The 18,422-nt window shown below is 43.5% G+C and overlaps 11 non-coding genes and 3 pseudogenes across 11 annotated transcripts; 2 read left to right on the top strand and 12 right to left on the bottom strand.

Moving 5' to 3' along the window:
- Positions 1 to 13,658: 13,658 nt before the first annotated feature.
- LOC148099084 (5S ribosomal RNA) lies at positions 13,659 to 13,777 on the top strand (annotated as a pseudogene).
- Positions 13,778 to 14,137: 360 nt separating this feature from the next.
- LOC148099083 (5S ribosomal RNA) lies at positions 14,138 to 14,246 on the top strand (annotated as a pseudogene).
- Positions 14,247 to 14,278: 32 nt separating this feature from the next.
- LOC148099082 (U2 spliceosomal RNA) lies at positions 14,279 to 14,443 on the bottom strand (annotated as a pseudogene).
- A 185-nt stretch (positions 14,444 to 14,628) lies between these two features.
- Positions 14,629 to 14,741, bottom strand: LOC148099081 (U5 spliceosomal RNA). Its single transcript, XR_015720524.1, has one exon. It is a non-coding gene; the product is annotated as a U5 spliceosomal RNA (small nuclear RNA).
- A 243-nt stretch (positions 14,742 to 14,984) lies between these two features.
- LOC148099080 (U2 spliceosomal RNA) lies at positions 14,985 to 15,175 on the bottom strand. The gene has a single exon (XR_015720660.1). It is a non-coding gene; the product is annotated as a U2 spliceosomal RNA (small nuclear RNA).
- Positions 15,176 to 15,360: 185 nt separating this feature from the next.
- LOC148099079 (U5 spliceosomal RNA) lies at positions 15,361 to 15,473 on the bottom strand. Its single transcript, XR_015720267.1, has one exon. It is a non-coding gene; the product is annotated as a U5 spliceosomal RNA (small nuclear RNA).
- A 229-nt stretch (positions 15,474 to 15,702) lies between these two features.
- On the bottom strand, positions 15,703 to 15,893 carry LOC148099078 (U2 spliceosomal RNA). The gene has a single exon (XR_015720581.1). It is a non-coding gene; the product is annotated as a U2 spliceosomal RNA (small nuclear RNA).
- Positions 15,894 to 16,078: 185 nt separating this feature from the next.
- LOC148099077 (U5 spliceosomal RNA) lies at positions 16,079 to 16,191 on the bottom strand. The gene has a single exon (XR_015720461.1). It is a non-coding gene; the product is annotated as a U5 spliceosomal RNA (small nuclear RNA).
- A 229-nt stretch (positions 16,192 to 16,420) lies between these two features.
- LOC148099076 (U2 spliceosomal RNA) lies at positions 16,421 to 16,611 on the bottom strand. The gene has a single exon (XR_015720580.1). It is a non-coding gene; the product is annotated as a U2 spliceosomal RNA (small nuclear RNA).
- A 185-nt stretch (positions 16,612 to 16,796) lies between these two features.
- On the bottom strand, positions 16,797 to 16,909 carry LOC148099075 (U5 spliceosomal RNA). The gene has a single exon (XR_015720523.1). It is a non-coding gene; the product is annotated as a U5 spliceosomal RNA (small nuclear RNA).
- A 243-nt stretch (positions 16,910 to 17,152) lies between these two features.
- Positions 17,153 to 17,343, bottom strand: LOC148099074 (U2 spliceosomal RNA). The gene has a single exon (XR_015720579.1). It is a non-coding gene; the product is annotated as a U2 spliceosomal RNA (small nuclear RNA).
- Positions 17,344 to 17,528: 185 nt separating this feature from the next.
- On the bottom strand, positions 17,529 to 17,641 carry LOC148099073 (U5 spliceosomal RNA). Its single transcript, XR_015720266.1, has one exon. It is a non-coding gene; the product is annotated as a U5 spliceosomal RNA (small nuclear RNA).
- A 229-nt stretch (positions 17,642 to 17,870) lies between these two features.
- On the bottom strand, positions 17,871 to 18,061 carry LOC148099072 (U2 spliceosomal RNA). Its single transcript, XR_015720578.1, has one exon. It is a non-coding gene; the product is annotated as a U2 spliceosomal RNA (small nuclear RNA).
- Positions 18,062 to 18,246: 185 nt separating this feature from the next.
- On the bottom strand, positions 18,247 to 18,359 carry LOC148099071 (U5 spliceosomal RNA). The gene has a single exon (XR_015720460.1). It is a non-coding gene; the product is annotated as a U5 spliceosomal RNA (small nuclear RNA).
- Between the last annotated feature and the right edge of the window lie 63 nt (positions 18,360 to 18,422).

Genomic DNA, 18,422 nt, shown 5'->3' with positions numbered 1-18,422 from the left:
GCCATTATTCATTCACTCTCACGTTCACACACTGGTGGAGGCAAGCTACAGTTGTAGCCACAGCTGCCCTGGGGCAGACTGACAGACGCGAGGCTGCCATATCGCGCCATCGGCCCCTCTGGCCAACACCAGTAGGAGGTAGGGTAAAGTGTCTTGCCCAAGGACACAACGACCAGGATAGAGAGCCCGGGGATCAAACTGGTAGCGTAACCGGCCGGTTACAGATACGGTTCCCAACCCCCTGAGCCACGGTCGCCCCGAATGTTTTCGTTCTTCACTCTGATGTGAATCATTATCATCTCTCTTGGAAAATGTATTTTGTTATTGTGTTTAAGAGCAGATTCATTACAGCACCATGTTCATCTGCATTATATTGTTTTCATTGTTGTGAATAAACATGATTGTCTGATACAGCAAACACTTCATAATATGGCCTGTACTGCTTTGATTGTGTTTTTATATTCTCCATTTTTGTTAGGAATCATTTCTGAAATAAAAATATCTAAATCTAATTTAACAGGCTGAACGTTGATGCTCTTCTGTCAATGACTCCATGATGATTTTAAATTTTAATAAACACACAATCCTCATATTTCAGTGCAGGATGTAGAGCACAGTATATCAGTCAACTGGATCAGACCTCATCAGCATTTTGAACTTAATATGCAGCCAACACACTTTAACACGTGTCTGATGTAGAGTGAAACATATCATGGAAAAATGGAAGACGAGAGAAGCTGCACATGGTTATCATCATTCATTTATTCATTTATTTTTTTGCCTGTCCCATTTGGATCTTTAGCCATCAGAATTGTTGTTTGAAGGCCAAGAAAGATGCCATGTTGGTCCATTTGATTGACCTTTATTATAATTGTGTATTTATTTTATTTTATTATCGGTTGTTACAGACGGGACAGACATGACTTTTCCCATATGTTTTGAATAACTCTTCTTTTTTTGGCAGCGGTACTGGTTTTATTTTGTTGTATTTATCCACGACACCTTAAGGGCCGGTCCTTTAGAATATTGTCGGTCATAAACTGGTCCGTGGCACAAAAAAGGTTGGGGACGCTGGTTTACAGGACTGACGGGAGTCCAGGAAACACAAACAAAGTCAGTGTTTAAGTGGAGACTCATTAACAGACCCGGGCTATCTTTCCATCATCTGGATTCACTTACCCTAACGTTTGTAATCAGGATAAACTGTCACACAGAGTTTGTTATCAGTTCTCTAACCCATGGTCTTCCCTGCACGCTTACATGAAAGGGGCGGAGTTTGGCAGGATTGAGAAAAAGATGCCTGCCAGCAGATTCGGTTGCAACACAACCCACAATGCACTGTTTGCACAAATTTGAGACTACAGCAGCGATAATGTGCAGAGTCTGCAGTGGCGGTACGCTGGACCTGACTTCCCTAAAGGGACCCCACATGACTCCACTCACTCACCTCTGGCAAGCAGAGTGTGTGATTCAGTTGAAACAGCCCTCATGTCAGCTCTGCTGGGCACACTGGGCTGTCAGGTGTCCCTGTCCCTTTTTGCCTGGGCTCCAACAGACTTGAGAATCACCCCTGCAGGTTACATAGGAAATATATAAAACCTTTTCTGCTTCAGCAGAGGATCTTTGTCTCACTGTTTATCACTACTACTGTAACTCGTGTTTTCTGAGAGGTTGCCATCAGTCTGTGAGCTGTACATCTGGACTGCGCAGCAGTGGAAAGATCTCGTCCACTGTCACTGAAGTAGTTCTGTGTTATCTTAACTGAAATACCTCTTCTGTTTCAAAATACATTTCTAACAAAATAATTTTTAACATCCATGAATGCAGATTATCACTGTAAAAGGAGAAACAACATTAGTGTTCCCATGTTCTTGTTATGGTGCGACTGGATGGCCTTTGAACCCTGGGGCATATACTACGAAGTGATTTCAGCATGCCCAGGTTTTCTTTCCATCATCTGGATTCACTTACACTAACAATCGTGATCAGGATAACCGCTGGTTAGCAAAGTTAATCCAGGGTTTCTCATGCACCTTCACAAGGAAAGGGAGGTGTTGGCAGCATCTGACCAATCAAAAAAAGGGAAATTCACAGATAATATGACTTGTCTTGATGCCTAAAATGTTTTTATGCTTGATTCAATTTAGCTGTTAAGTGTCTTTTACTCTGCTGGTGCCGGTTAGGTTCCAGATTAGACATCAGCAGGTATGAAATCACAACGTACTGACCAATCACTTCTCCAGAAAATAGTGTCACTATTCCTGGAAGATCCCTTTGACTTCTGTTGGGGGGGAAGAGAGGGTCTAAAGTTTCATTTTTGTCTAATGTAGTGATGCGCGAATCATGAACGAATCGTTCAATACTCGAGAATCACTCTACTGACTCATGAATCATGATTCACAAGCCCAACTGACTCACTGACTCATCCCTGTTGCTGTTAGCAGCAATGTATCTAGCTTATAATTAAGATTGTGGAAAAAAACACAACATCCAGTATCTTAACAAAAAAATTTCTGCTCTGAACTGGAAGAAAAAACCCTGAGTAGAAGCTCACCTCAAGAAAATAGCTCCTCGGTTCACAGTAGCATCGCTCTGCTAACATGCTAACAGCACATTTGAGCTACTCACCCCCTCCCTCCTGTGCTGAATCATAGAGCGAACGAATCACTCACTCACTCACTCACCCCGGCTATGTCCCAATTAAGAGACCGCACGCTTGAAGTACGCGCACTACGCATACTACGTACGGTGCGTACTATAGGGCTTTGGAGTTGACGTCACGCCGCAATGCATTGTGGGAGCGCGGCGCCATGTTCGGGGTCTACGAATCAAAACAAACACACTGTGTTGGAACGACGATTACAAGATGCTTAAAAGCAGCTCCAAAGAAACGGACGGTATAGAGACCGATTGCGTCCAGAGGCGAAGCGGCGGTACTTGCAGAAAATAGTGTGCATTGGAAATGTGGACCCGTATGAAATACGGCCGTGGAGTAGAAACCCTGAAGACCAACCGCTACTGACGTAGCCTGACATATTTTCGTACCTTGTCTGTGGAGTCAGCGCGTACAAATCGTCATTCAAACAAAGGTAAGTCAGCTCGAGTACTGCGTGTGAAATGCGTTTGATTTCCCTGCAAACATTCACATTAGTGCAGCATAAATTCATTCATGAGGGGAAATTACAGTGAGAACATGTGGAGGCTGTTAGGTGGATAACATAGTGAGTTCAGTGCATTGATGAGACATTGTCCTGAAGGATTTAGTTATTCTCTATGGTTAAAGAAATTGCAATGATTTATTCATATTTATTATAAATAATTCTAATTATACATCTTGCTTCCATATTTGTATCCTGTGTCACTAAAAATACATTTTATTTTAATTTTATACATTGATTAATGACCTGCAGAATCTCCTTATCATATTAAGTGATTCATAATTGTCACTTTATGCTTTCTCCATCTCTAAAGTGATGACATCCTTGCATTACATACTTTAGGTTCATTTTCTGCAGGCAGGTTTCTGACAGAGAACAGGCAGATTTACACTATAACATGCAGCCTTCTATAGATGGACACATAAAGAAATGAAAAATTACATGTATGTGCTAACTTTATAAAAACTTTGTTACATTTATGATAAAGTAGTCTGCCTTGGCTCATAGTTCTTGTCTTTAAATGAACTTTGTGTGTTTCAGGTCCTGCACTCTCAAAGACTGAATGAACCAGCATTGCAGCCATGGGTCACTGTGAGCATCACAGGGAAGGTTGAAGCTGCCCACTGCACCTGTAAGGCCGGAGTCGTGGAGACCTGCACCCATGTCACTGCTCTTCTGTTTAATGTAGAAGCAACAGTGCGGATCATGGCACAAGGACTGTTACAGATGAACCTGCATCCTGGGTTTTGCTGGGTAATGTGACCAAGATACAGCCAGAGGTTGGCCATAAGATAGACTTCTCCTCTTCAGCTGCCCAAAAAAGGCTCTTGATCAAAACATAAACAGACCATCTATATTGAAAGGCAAAAGGAGCCATCCTCTAAAAAGAAAAATCCCACCTGCTACTGTGGAGGAGTTGTCACTGCTATAATGCCATAATGTTTTATTTAGGGGTCTAGATTTATACCTGTAGTGCACTGCCGTGTAAATAATTTGCAATTACTGAATATGTACTGACTGAGTCCCACTGTTCAAAAATTGAATAAAGAAACAAACTAATGTTTGCCCTTTTTATATTATTAAAACCACTTTATCACATCCGTTACAGTGTAGAATCCATATCATTTATAGATAAACGTTACATACAGCTTTGTTTGACAGAAATGAAGGAGAAAAATGTTTTGTCATGACATCACTTTGATTAGTTGAGTATCTGAGGCTGAGACCACAGGACTGTAAAACATGATTGTTGGGCTTCCTTTCTGTACTGAACAGTCATTTAAGATTAGTTAGTAAATAACAATTAGCTAATGTTGTTCATGAGACTAAAATCATCTCACTGTGGTAATGTAAATATAATATGGCCAATATTATATTATTGTCAGATTATTATGATATATATATATATATATATATATATATATATATATATATATATATATATATATATATATATATATATATATATATGCTTTAAAACCAAGTTAACGCTGAAAGTACAAACATCACTAATGTCACACAACTTTGCCGTCATGTGGCCAACAGCAATGTTTTAATGTTCTTCGTTATTAAACATTCGCACATAATTAAGTGACGTCATGTTCAGTACTTACTTTTGACAGTTCACTCTTGGCCGCTCCCTTCTGCGGTATTTTGCGGCAAAATTATCCACTCCCACCTCCGCGCTATGAATTGTGGGATATATGGGACCACGAAGCGTGCACCGGACCACGCTTGATATTTGGGGAAATCGACGGCGCATTTGGAGTATGCATTTGAAGTACACTTTGGATTGGGACAGCCGTCGTCGCGTGGCGGTGACGTAATCGCACTTGAAACGCGTACTTCAAGCGTGCATACCCTGAATTGGGACACAGCACCCCTCTCTCCTGGCTCACAGCTTCTTCTTCTTCTTGGTTGGCAACCAATGTTAAGGCGCATTACCGCCCCCTGGCTCACATTTCAGTGGACATTTAGATGAGAAAATATATATTTAACACATTTAAGGAAAATACTAATAAAATAAAGATAAACAAAATAAATGTTTATTAAGCAATTTTGATAGGAAATTTCTTAATTTTAGAAATGTTTTTGCTCTTTTTTTGCTCTATAAAATAGTTTTGTTTTGTTTTTTTTAATCATTCATCTGAGCAGTAGGATTTACATGAAAAGAGAAACAAATTAAGTTTGAGTGAAAATGTACATTTTTTGCACACTCTGGTCAACTGACTCAGTGAATCAAATGACTCAAAAAAAACGTTTCACTTTGGTGAGTGACTCATTAAAACTCGATTCAGTAAAAAGAATCAAATTTACCATCACTAGTCTAATGTCTTTGTGTTTCACTAATGAGCATCAGTAAGAAAAGAACGTGTTCTTAGATGCAACTTTTTTCTGTTGTCAGCAAACAACCACATGATCTGCGTTAATTCACTAACGGAGATTTGCCGCGTGGCGTCAACGTCATTTTAACAAGATTAACGCTGACAGCACTAGTTTTAATATTTAATATATTTAAGAATTTAATTTTTAAATCTTTTTTTCTTTTATGTATTTATTTTATTGTTATTTCACTTTCTTTGTCTGTTTATGTTTTTTTTTACTTTTATCTCAGTTTTTGTGATGGAAAGCACTTTGTTCAACCATGTTGGTTTTAACGTACTCTATAAATAAAGTTGGATTGGATTGGACTAATATGATAAAACCAAGTTTAAGCCTGAAATCGACTCCTGATCTTTGATCCGTCCTCACCTGGTCGTGAACGTGATGGTCAGCCAGGTATCCAGTTTACCTTTGAGTGTCAGATTTAGGCAGATTTGATTGCTTCCGTTTCATAATGACAGATTTAAGTGAACTCCTCTGTCTCCATTCCCAGACTTCTACTTTTGAATAAACTTTCCTTTAACTTGCTCCGAGTGCTCTTTTGTCTGCATGGTGTAACTGTAGCCTGACATGCTGAATAACCAGTGAGTGGACCTTCCAGAAATATGTGATTTTGGCTGTTGAAGTAGGTCAGTCACCTTTGAAGGGCTGAATATTTATGGAGTCATCAGTTGACGTTCGTTTGTGGAAGTCTGTTTTCACTCTGATAATAAAGAGGATTTATTTATTTCATTGACCAATAATAAAAAGACTGTTATTATATTTTTAACATTATATGATTATATTTACAGTGATGCTTTGAGGAAGACTGCACTGTTTGTCCCAGAATAATCAAACTGCCATGAAATACATTCACTAATTTACTATTTGGAACTAACACACTATTAGTACATCTCAGAGACACCTTCTTTCTCACACGAAGAGTAACAGATTACATCTCTTACTGTGTCCAACAAAACAACTGCTGTGGAAAGTCAGTTATTAGCAGTTTTTTAACTACACCCGTAAATGAACGTTTGACTGAATGCTGATAAGTGAATACTGAGAAGTTAGGAGGAAATGTTTTAAAATTTTCCTGCAGAGAATCTGATTAAAATGTTTTTTGTGAGCAAGAATCAGTTTGATCAGTGACCTTTTTTCAGCCAGAAACCTTTAAGGCCACACATCTGCTGTAATATTATAATTTGCTGTTCTTTTTTTTTAATACACCTTTGTAGAGAAGAAAAACATCTGGATGTCCTGATGCCAGATGCTTTTCTTTTCAAGCTCCTTACAGTGGCTTGCAAAAGTTTTCGGCCCCCTTAAACTTTTCCACATTTTGTCACATTACAGCCGCAAACATGAATCAATTTCATTGGAATTCCAGGTGAAAGACCAACACAAAGTGGTAAACATGTGAGAAGTGGAACAAAAATCATACATGATTCCAAACATGTTTTACAAATAAATAACTGTAAAGAGCGTTGTAAGTAATATTAGATTAGTATATTATTAGATAATAGGTAATTAATATTACTAATAATTATTATTAGTAATATTAGAGTAAGTAATATTATAGAGTAATAACCCGCAGTTCAAAAAAGCTCCCCTCCGACAGCCAAACCCATCTGTTCTCTGATTGGATTGTTACATTTGTGATTGACATGACCAGTGTTGGGGAGTAACGGAATACATGTACCGCCGTTACGTATTTAAAATACAAAATATGAGTAACTGTATTCCGTTACAGTTACCGTTTAAAAAGGTGGTATTTAGAATACAGTTACTTTGTTGAAATAAATGGATTACACGGCGGTACTTCCCTGTTTCATATTGTGGCGGGTCAGGCCTGTTTGGGTTTTGTTTGACAGCTACGTTCTGTAGTTCCAGGCGGCAGCGTTATGGTTGCCATGGTTACAGAGTGACGCTCTCTCTCTGCGTGTTTCCTGGGTGAGAGAGCGCCTGTTGTTGTTGTTGTTGTGCTAAGCTAACAGGCAGAATGCTACAGGTATAGCTCTAAAGAATGTAGCATCATGGGCAGTGTAATCCGTGCTGCAGGGAGAATGGACTGCCATACCCGTTATGTGTCTGTGAGCGTGGGAGGGAGAAAAAGGAAAAGTACGAGCTGTCATCGAGCAAAAACGGGAGCTGGAAGCATGTAAATATAATAATAACCACTGCAGCCAAGAAGAGAGCCTGACGAGCCCAGTTGTAAGTAAGCTATTAAGACTCGACTGTACACCGTGTTCGTGTTTTCCTCCGAAACAATAAGTTCCGTTGGAGCAGCCTTTCAAAGCCTCTATCTGTCTCTTGCTAGCAAAGTGACCCAGACAACAAAGTAAAGCTAGCTTTCGGCTACGAGCCCAACACGAACCCACCGTATTAGCCAGAGGTCCCTTTACTACGGTTCGGAGTCGCGGACCTTCAGTAACAGTAATAAATCACAGCAATAGTACATTCATGTAGTTGTAAACAGCATGATAATATATTAAGTAATCCAAAGTATTCAGAATACGTTACTGTCATTGAGTAACGTAACGGAATACGTTACAGAATACATTTTGGGGCATGTATTCTGTATTCTGTAATGGAATACATTTTAAAAGTAACCTTCCCAACACTGGACATGACATTGACCAATCAGATGAAAGGAAGAAAAATAGGGTCAAAATTCGTACTTGTAACTTGCAGAGATTCACACGGGGTTTTTTTTGGCTAAGTCCACATACAAATCTTTTTTACACTCACACAAATTCTTTTTACACATACAAAAGTACAAGTACAAAATATTTATAACCACATTTTGAGCCCACAAAGCTGTACGTGAGCTCCACTGCAGTGGCTCGTGCACCGCTGCGTTCACGGCGTTTGCTATAAATTATACAGCAGTGACATATGTATGTAAAATGTTTACTGAAGTTAGTGAAACAGTGTTTGTAAGGACTATAAGGTCCATAATTACTGAGGCAGTTAGGCTGTTTCGCAATCTTGGCTCAGTACACACACACACACACACACACACACACACACACACACACACACACACACACACACACACACACACACACACACACACACACACACACACTCTCCATTTTTATCTGTATCTAACATTTCCGAGCAGCATGTCTTCATTATCTGTGTGTCTGCAAACACTCTGGTTTCTGTGGTTTCAGATCCATTTCTCTCTCAAGGGAAATAAAGGGATTACACGGCTGTCTTTTCCTGTTTCATATGTTAGGCTATGGCTGTATCCCAATTCAGGGTCTGCAGCCGTAAAGGCCGCATTTTAAGGCCAATTACGTCACAGCGACGCGACGAAGGCTGTCCCACTTCGAAGGCTGCTCGAAATCCGGCCCTCAAATGCGTCCTTCATTTCCCTGAATTTTAAGGATGTGGCGGTGTAGACTTCGTGGCCCAACATATCCCAGATTGCATAGCACGGCGGTGGGTGTGGATAATTTTGGCGGAAAAAAACGGCGGATGAGGGGCGCCCGAAGAGCAAACTTTAAGTAAGTACTGAATATCATATCACTTATTTATGTGCAAATGTTTAATAACGAAGAATATTAAAACATTACTGTTGGCCACATGTCGGGAAAGTTATGTGACATTAGTGACGTTTGTACTAACTTGGTTTTAAAGCCTTTACTTTAAAATATACGCTGTTCAATAGCTGATCTTAATCTTACAGAGAATGATCAAAGCTCATGTAGAAACAAACAAACAAATGAACAAAAGATTTTCTCCTTCATTTCTGTCAAACAATGCTGTACGAAACGTTTTCAGCTGTTAGTATCATGGTTGCTAGGCAACCTGGGCAGCGCAACGGAGGCTAGACCGTCCCATTTCAGAAGCTTCGCACTTCCGGCCTTAGTGGTCTTTGAGTACGCAGCCCTTGTGGACCGTTAAGGTTGCGTACTTTAAGGCTGCAGACGATCTGAATTGGGATACAGCCTATGTATGGGGCGCCGTTTGTAAACTGAAACATGCTGAAATTAACGGCAACATTTTTCCACATTTAGCTCTAAATCTTACAAAAACGTGTTTTTTCGAGTCATTTTTTACAACATTTAGTAAAATATTTGCAAGTTTTTATATTTAAAACAGAATTTTAAATGATAAGTCTAAATGCTAAATGTTAAATCTAAATGCTAAATGTTAAATGTAAATATTATATTTAAATCTAAATGTTAAATGTAAATATTATATATAAATCTAAATGTTAAATGTAAATATTATATTTAAATGTTAAATGTTAAATGTAAATATTATATTTAAATGTTAAATGTTAAATGTAAATATTATATTTAAATCTAAATGTTAAATGTAAATATTATATTTAAATGTTAAATGTTAAATGTAAATATTATATATAAATCTAAATATTAAATGTAAATATTATATATAAATCTAAATGTTAAATGTTAAATCTAAATGTCACGGGAAACTAAATATTTAGCTAATATGCAAATTTCTTGTACGGGTCAGAGGGAAATACCAAAATAAAAGCTTCAAGAAAACCTCCCGCGCTAAAGTGTGCCGGTTGAGGTCAGGTTGTGTGTGTGCGCTCCTCTCACGGTCACTTTTGACTGCCGTGAGCTGCTTCACCTATTCCCTACCAGCATGTCCAGCTGAAAACATTGGAAGAGCCGTTTTGTCGGCCATCCAATGATTCAGCGGTAGTGCACCCTCAACGTCACAAACGCCGCAGCACTTGGTAAGTTTATTGTATAGCATTTTGGACGGGTTGATAGCAGTGTTAGCAAAACTAGCAAAGCTAAATTACTTAGCCAGTCCTCAATTATTTCATTTGGTAGGCAGCAGACAGAGATCGAACATCATACAACTGTATTTATTTATTTGGTAGGTAACAGTCGTTCTTGATGTAAATGTTTCCTTAGGAATCCAGCAATGCACCTGGACCAAGTAGACCTGCCGTCTCTACTGGGATACCATACCGCTCGGTAGGCCTTCTTACACATATCATTTAGCTGACTGGTTTTGATATACAGTCAGGTTCATAAATATTTGGATACAGACACATTTTCTAATGTTGCTTCTGTACATTACCAGAATGAATTAAAAATGAAACGACTCCAATGCAGTTGAAGGGCAGACTTTAAGTTTTAATTCAGTGGGTTGAACGAAATGATTGCATAAAAATGTGAGGGGGAAAAAGTAATTTGTAAACACAATCCTATCATTTAAGAGGCTCTAAAGTAATTAGACAAATTAAATAACTGAAAATAAAATGATCATTTCTATTTCTATTATTCAAAACCCTTTGTTGGCAATGACAGCCTGAAGTCTTGAAGTCATGGACACCACCAGATGCTAGCATTCCTCCTTACTAAGGCTCTGCCAGGCCTTTACTGCATTGACTTTCAGTTGCTGTTTGTTTGTGGGTCTTTCTGTCCTAAATTTAGTCTTCAACAAGTGAAATGTATGCTCTATTGGGTTAAAATCCAGTGACTGACTTGGCCATTCAAGAATATTCTATTTCTTTACTTTAATAAAGTCATGGGCTGCTTGGACTGTATGTTTTGGGTCATCGTCCATTTTTATTATTAAATGCTGCCCAATCAATGTGACTACTTTTAGCTGGACTTAAGCAGACAGACAAGTATGTCTCTGAACGCATTCGGCTGCTTCAGTCCTGTGTCACATATTCAGTAAACACTACCAGTGCCACTGGCAGCCATGCATGCCCAAACCATCACACTGCCTCTGCCATGTTTTACAGATGATGTGGTATGCTTGGGATCATGAGTCGTTCCATACCTTCTCTATACTTTTTTTCTTGCCATCATTCTGGTAGTGGTTGATCTTGGTTTTATCTGTCCAAAGAATGTTTTTCCAAAATTTTGCTGGCTTTTACTAGATGTTTTTTTTGTTTTGTTTTCTTGTTAAGCCCATTCTAGCCTTTCTATTCTTGAGGCTTATGAGTGGCTTGCACCTTGCGGTGAACCCTCTGTATTAGGGCTGTTCGATATGACGATATGAAAACATCTATCATTTCATATTATACGCTATCATTTGTTCTGTGGTGTTGCAAAATAAATTTTATGTCAATATTTTTCATTGTTTTGATGGTAAGTAGTGGCTATATAAATTTCTTAATTTTCTTTCTGTTATGTTCTCTTTGACCGCATGTTGTCTGTTCGCAGTAAAATTTTCAAAATGCAAACACTACGTCTCAAATCAATTCCAGGCCTTTTATCTGCTTAATTGGTAATGACATCATTATTTCAATATGGATACCCTAAATTAAAGCTGAGTCTGCACATCATGTTCATGATATAATTATGATTGGAAAATGTTTCAGTAAACGGGCAACAAAATAAAACTTGTTATGGTCCAAATACACACTGACCTAACTGCAGGCCTTTTCTACTCTAATTGAGTGCTCAAAGCACTTTATACAACAGATCTCATTTACCCATTCACAGGCACAGATTAATACAAGCACTTTTTCTGTCCAACATTCACACACAGTCATACTCAGATAAACCCATTGGGAGCTGTAGATTAGAGCACCTGGGGACTGAATCACCAATTTGACCAATAATCACCGAATGCTAATCTACAAGATACAAAAGGTTCAGTTTTCTGTGTAATGGGTAGACAATAGTAAGATGGTCTGAGTCTACAGTTTGTTTTTTGTTGTTGTTTTTGTTTTTTAATGAACAGATAACAGAAACACTACAGATGTATTGTAATGCATAGGTGTCTATGTGTATCTGTGTTTGAATTCATTTCAGGTTCCTCTCCCATCAGTTCCTCAAGCTCATACTATGCGCTCACATTTTGTGAGAAAAAACAAGACCTGCAAACACTATACAAAAGATGTTGTGTGCTTGCCCTTGTCTTCAGCATCAACGTTTCTCATACTGAGAGGAGATTCAAGAGCAAAACTAGCACCTTATGGGTGCTAGTTTTGCACCCATAAGGTGCAAAACTAGCACTAGCATAAGGCCTTATTGGGAAGATCTCCTTTACATCTGACTGGTCTGAAGCACAACTTAGAGAAGAAATAGCAGCAATCTTCAGAAGAACATTTGCACTGTCAACTGGCCAGACATTCCCTTTTGAGTATTTGAGTACAATTAGAGGATGTAAACAACTAATGAAACCAAATGTTTCTAGCAGTTTTCTTTGGGATGGCCAAGAAGTTGGCTCGATTTGTTCCACCACCTGCCTCTATATAATGAAGAAGGGGTGTATTAAAAGACCCAAACCAGCTGCCCATTAATGAGGGCACATTAACAACATTACTTTTGGCTGTTTTCACCAATGTCTTGTTCTGCTGGCTGAGGCCACCTACAACACACCAGGGCCAGTGCTGCTGGCCGAGGCTAACTACACCACACCAGGCCCTGTGCTGGTTCCTGAGGCCATCTTCAAAAATCCAGGGCCTGTGCTGCTGGATAAATGCTAAACTGAGTCTTTGGGTTAGGGTATTAGGCAAGCATGCAGGTAGAGTTATAGGATTGTGTTCGTGACTTCAGGTACTGGCCACCTCATCACTTGATTCCATAAATTGACACAAGCAGTTTGCGGCCATACCACCCTAAGCACGCCTGACCTCGTCTGATCTGGGAAGCTAAGCAGGGCTGTTCTTGGTTAGTACTTGGATGGGAGACTGCCTGGGAATATCTGGTGCTGGCCGAGGCTAACTACACCACACCAGGGCCTGAGTTGCCGGCTGGGGCCACCTACATCACACCAGGGCCTGTGGCTCTGGCTTAGGCAATCTACACCACACCAGGGCCTGAGTTGCCGGCTGGGGCCACCTACACCACACCAGGGCCTGTGGTTCTGGCTGAGGCCATCTTCACCAAAGCAGGCCCTGTGCTGCTAGCTGAGGCCACCTACAACACACCAGCCCCTGTGCTGCTGGATAAATGCCAGTGCTGCTGGCTGAGGCTAACTACACCACACCAGGCCCTGTGCTGGTTTCTGAGGCCATCTTCAAAAATCCAGGGCCTGTGCTGCTGGATAAATGCTAAACTGAGTCTTTGGGTTAGGGTATTAGGCAAGCATGCAGGTAGCCTTATAGGATTGTGTTCGTTACTTCAGGTACTGGCCACCTCATCACTTGATTCCATAAATTGACACATTGTGTTGTGGGCAGCAGTTTGCGGCCATACCACCCTAAGCACGCCTGACCTCGTCTGATCTCGGAAGCTAAGCAGGGCTGTTCTTGGTTAGTACTTGGATGGGAGACTGCCTGGGAATACCTGGTGCTGTAAGCCTTTGATTTTCATGTCATTGAATTGCTTTTTATCCAGAAAAGGGGTGTATTAAAAGACCCAAAGCAGCTGCCCATTAATGAGGGCACATTAACAACATTGCTTTTGGCTGTTTTCACCAATGTCTTGTTCTGCTGGCTGAGGCCACCTACAACACACCAGGTCCAGTGCTGCTGGCCGAGGCTAACTACACCACACCAGGCCTTGTGCTGGTTCCTGAGGCCATCTTCAAAAATCCAGGGCCTGTGCTGCTGGATAAATGCTAAACTGAGTCTTTGGGTTAGGGTATTAGGCAAGCATGCAGGTAGAGTTATAGGATTGTGTTCGTGACTTCAGGTACTGGCCATTGTGCTGTGCGCAGCACTTTACGGCCATACCACCCTGAGCACACCTGATCTCGGAAGCTAAGCAGGGCTGGGCTTGGTTAGTACTTGCATGGGAGACTGCCTGGGAGTACCTGGTGTTGTAAGCCTTTCATGTCATTGAACTGCTTTTAATCCAGAGAAGGGGTGTATTAAAAGACCCAAAGCAGCTGCCCATTAATGAGGGCACATTAACGACATTGCTTTTGGCTGTATTCACCAATGTCTTGTTCTGCTGGCTGAGGCCCCCTTAAACTGATAAGAACAGATACTACACTTGATCTTAGCCAAAAGGCCGAGAAGCGATGGCCTCCTGCAGGTTCCTGGCTGAGCCGCCTTCTCGGGACACTTCTCGCTTGTGACGGTGCGCTCTTTCACTTGGCTCACAGGGAGGGCTCCGCTTCAAATCTCCGCCCACCCACAGTAGCTCACAGGCCTGCTGAGCTCCCTGGAACTGCGCGCTTTCTTCTATTGAACAACGAGGAGAGGGCCCAGACAGAAGGCAGACCCTGCCAAAAATAGGTGCAACTCCTTAGCCTCACTCTCCACGGAAGTCTTTAGCAAAAGGCGAAAGACTTGTACGTTTTGAAGAGAAGCCAGAGTGTGTGTTTCTTTGGCCTCGCAGGAAGCCGCAGTGACTCCTCGTCCCGGCTTCCGGCGTCACGGTAGGCCCTGTTTGCTTAGCTGAAGGGGCAGATCTTAGGCCCCGCCTTCTCTGCTCCAGAGTTCGACTGTGACTGGAGAGGGGTGACTGGAGAGGAGCACGTTCGCGGCTTCAGGCTGCTTTCTGGCTCTTGGCTTGGCAGACCTTACTTTGCTTGGCTTTCTTGCTTTTGCACAAAGTCAGCAAAGGGGGCACCGTTCCCGGAGGCGCTGCAATACCGGGTCGATGCGTGGAGCGAACGGAGCGAGCCCCTTATTCGGCTCCCTGTTCTAAAAATGCGTTTAATACGTTGCCCCCGAATTGGGGGCGTATCAGATATTAAACTGATAAGAACAGATACTACACTTGATCTTAGCCAAAAGGCCGAGAAGCGATGGCCTCCTGCAGGTTCCTGGCTGAGCCGCCTTCTCGGGACACTTCTCGCTTGTGACGGTGCGCTCTTTCACTTGGCTCACAGGGAGGGCTCCGCTTCAAATCTCCGCCCACCCACAGTAGCTCACAGGCCTGCGGAGCTCCCTGGAACTGCGCGCTTTCTTCTATTGAACAACGAGGAGAGGGCCCAGCCAGAAGGCAGACCCTGCCAAAAATAGGTGCAACTCCTTAGCCTCACTCTCCACGGAAGTCTTTAGTAAAAGGCGAAAGACTTGTACGTTTTGAAGAGAAGCCAGAGTGTGTGTTTCTTTGGCCTCGCAGGAAGCCGCAGTGACTCCTCGTCCCGGCTTCCGGCGTCACGGTAGGCCCTGTTTGCTTGGCTGAAGGGGCAGATCTTAGGCCCCGCCTTCTCTGCTCCAGAGTTCGACTGTGACTGGAGAGGAGCACGTTCGCGGCTTCAGGCTGCTTTCTGGCTCTTGGCTTGGCAGACCTTACTTTGTTTGGCTTTCTTGCTTTTGCACAAAGTCAGCAAAGGGGGCACCGTTCCCGGAGGCGCTGCAATACCGGGTCGATGCGTGGAGCGAACGGAGCGAGCCCCTTATTCGGCTCCCTGTTCTAAAAATGCGTTTAATACGTTGCCCCCGAATCGGGGGCGTATCAGATATTAAACTGATAAGAACAGATACTACACTTGATCTTAGCCAAAAGGCCGAGAAGCGATGGCCTCCTGCAGGTTCCTGGCTGAGCCGCCTTCTCGGGACACTTCTCGCTTGTGACGGTGCGCTCTTTCACTTGGCTCACAGGGAGGGCTCCGCTTCAAATCTCCGCCCACCCACAGTAGCTCACAGGCCTGCGGAGCTCCCTGGAACTGCGCGCTTTCTTCTATTGAACAACGAGGAGAGGGCCCAGCCAGAAGGCAGACCCTGCCAAAAATAGGTGCAACTCCTTAGCCTCACTCTCCACGGAAGTCTTTAGTAAAAGGCGAAAGACTTGTACGTTTTGAAGAGAAGCTAGAGTGTGTGTTTCTTTGGCCTCGCAGGAAGCCGCAGTGACTCCTCGTCCCGGCTTCCGGCGTCACGGTAGGCCCTGTTTGCTTGGCTGAAGGGGCAGATCTTAGGCCCCGCCTTCTCTGCTCCAGAGTTCGACTGTGACTGGAGAGGAGCACGTTCGCGGCTTCAGGCTGCTTTCTGGCTCTTGGCTTGGCAGACCTTACTTTGTTTGGCTTTCTTGCTTTTGCACAAAGTCAGCAAAGGGGGCACCGTTCCCGGAGGCGCTGCAATACCGGGTCGATGCGTGGAGCGAACGGAGCGAGCCCCTTATTCGGCTCCCTGTTCTAAAAATGCGTTTAATACGTTGCCCCCGAATCGGGGGCGTATCAGATATTAAACTGATAAGAACAGATACTACACTTGATCTTAGCCAAAAGGCCGAGAAGCGATGGCCTCCTGCAGGTTCCTGGCTGAGCCGCCTTCTCGGGACACTTCTCGCTTGTGACGGTGCGCTCTTTCACTTGGCTCACAGGGAGGGCTCCGCTTCAAATCTCCGCCCACCCACAGTAGCTCACAGGCCTGCTGAGCTCCCTGGAACTGCGCGCTTTCTTCTATTGAACAACGAGGAGAGGGCCCAGACAGAAGGCAGACCCTGCCAAAAATAGGTGCAACTCCTTAGCCTCACTCTCCACGGAAGTCTTTAGCAAAAGGCGAAAGACTTGTACGTTTTGAAGAGAAGCCAGAGTGTGTGTTTCTTTGGCCTCGCAGGAAGCCGCAGTGACTCCTCGTCCCGGCTTCCGGCGTCACGGTAGGCCCTGTTTGCTTAGCTGAAGGGGCAGATCTTAGGCCCCGCCTTCTCTGCTCCAGAGTTCGACTGTGACTGGAGAGGGGTGACTGGAGAGGAGCACGTTCGCGGCTTCAGGCTGCTTTCTGGCTCTTGGCTTGGCAGACCTTACTTTGTTTGGCTTTCTTGCTTTTGCACAAAGTCAGCAAAGGGGGCACCGTTCCCGGAGGCGCTGCAATACCGGGTCGATGCGTGGAGCGAACGGAGCGAGCCCCTTATTCGGCTCCCTGTTCTAAAAATGCGTTTAATACGTTGCCCCCGAATCGGGGGCGTATCAGATATTAAACTGATAAGAACAGATACTACACTTGATCTTAGCCAAAAGGCCGAGAAGCGATGGCCTCCTGCAGGTTCCTGGCTGAGCCGCCTTCTCGGGACACTTCTCGCTTGTGACGGTGCGCTCTTTCACTTGGCTCACAGGGAGGGCTCCGCTTCAAATCTCCGCCCACCCACAGTAGCTCACAGGCCTGCGGAGCTCCCTGGAACTGCGCGCTTTCTTCTATTGAACAACGAGGAGAGGGCCCAGCCAGAAGGCAGACCCTGCCAAAAATAGGTGCAACTCCTTAGCCTCACTCTCCACGGAAGTCTTTAGTAAAAGGCGAAAGACTTGTACGTTTTGAAGAGAAGCCAGAGTGTGTGTTTCTTTGGCCTCGCAGGAAGCCGCAGTGACTCCTCGTCCCGGCTTCCGGCGTCACGGTAGGCCCTGTTTGCTTGGCTGAAGGGGCAGATCTTAGGCCCCGCCTTCTCTGCTCCAGAGTTCGACTGTGACTGGAGAGGAGCACGTTCGCGGCTTCAGGCTGCTTTCTGGCTCTTGGCTTGGCAGACCTTACTTTGTTTGGCTTTCTTGCTTTTGCACAAAGTCAGCAAAGGGGGCACCGTTCCCGGAGGCGCTGCAATACCGGGTCGATGCGTGGAGCGAACGGAGCGAGCCCCTTATTCGGCTCCCTGTTCTAAAAATGCGTTTAATACGTTGCCCCCGAATCGGGGGCGTATCAGATATTAAACTGATAAGAACAGATACTACACTTGATCTTAGCCAAAAGGCCGAGAAGCGATGGCCTCCTGCAGGTTCCTGGCTGAGCCGCCTTCTCGGGACACTTCTCGCTTGTGACGGTGCGCTCTTTCACTTGGCTCACAGGGAGGGCTCCGCTTCAAATCTCCGCCCACCCACAGTAGCTCACAGGCCTGCGGAGCTCCCTGGAACTGCGCGCTTTCTTCTATTGAACAACGAGGAGAGGGCCCAGCCAGAAGGCAGACCCTGCCAAAAATAGGTGCAACTCCTTAGCCTCACTCTCCACGGAAGTCTTTAGTAAAAGGCGAAAGACTTGTACGTTTTGAAGAGAAGCTAGAGTGTGTGTTTCTTTGGCCTCGCAGGAAGCCGCAGTGACTCCTCGTCCCGGCTTCCGGCGTCACGGTA

The sequence above is a fragment of the Neolamprologus brichardi genome, chromosome 14 (genome assembly GCF_056152115.1).
Source record: "Neolamprologus brichardi isolate AB-2024 chromosome 14, ASM5615211v1, whole genome shotgun sequence".
Taxonomy (NCBI): domain Eukaryota; kingdom Metazoa; phylum Chordata; class Actinopteri; order Cichliformes; family Cichlidae; genus Neolamprologus; species Neolamprologus brichardi.
The sequence above is the reverse complement of the archived record's forward strand: the minus strand, read 5'-3'. Positions and strand labels throughout refer to the sequence as shown.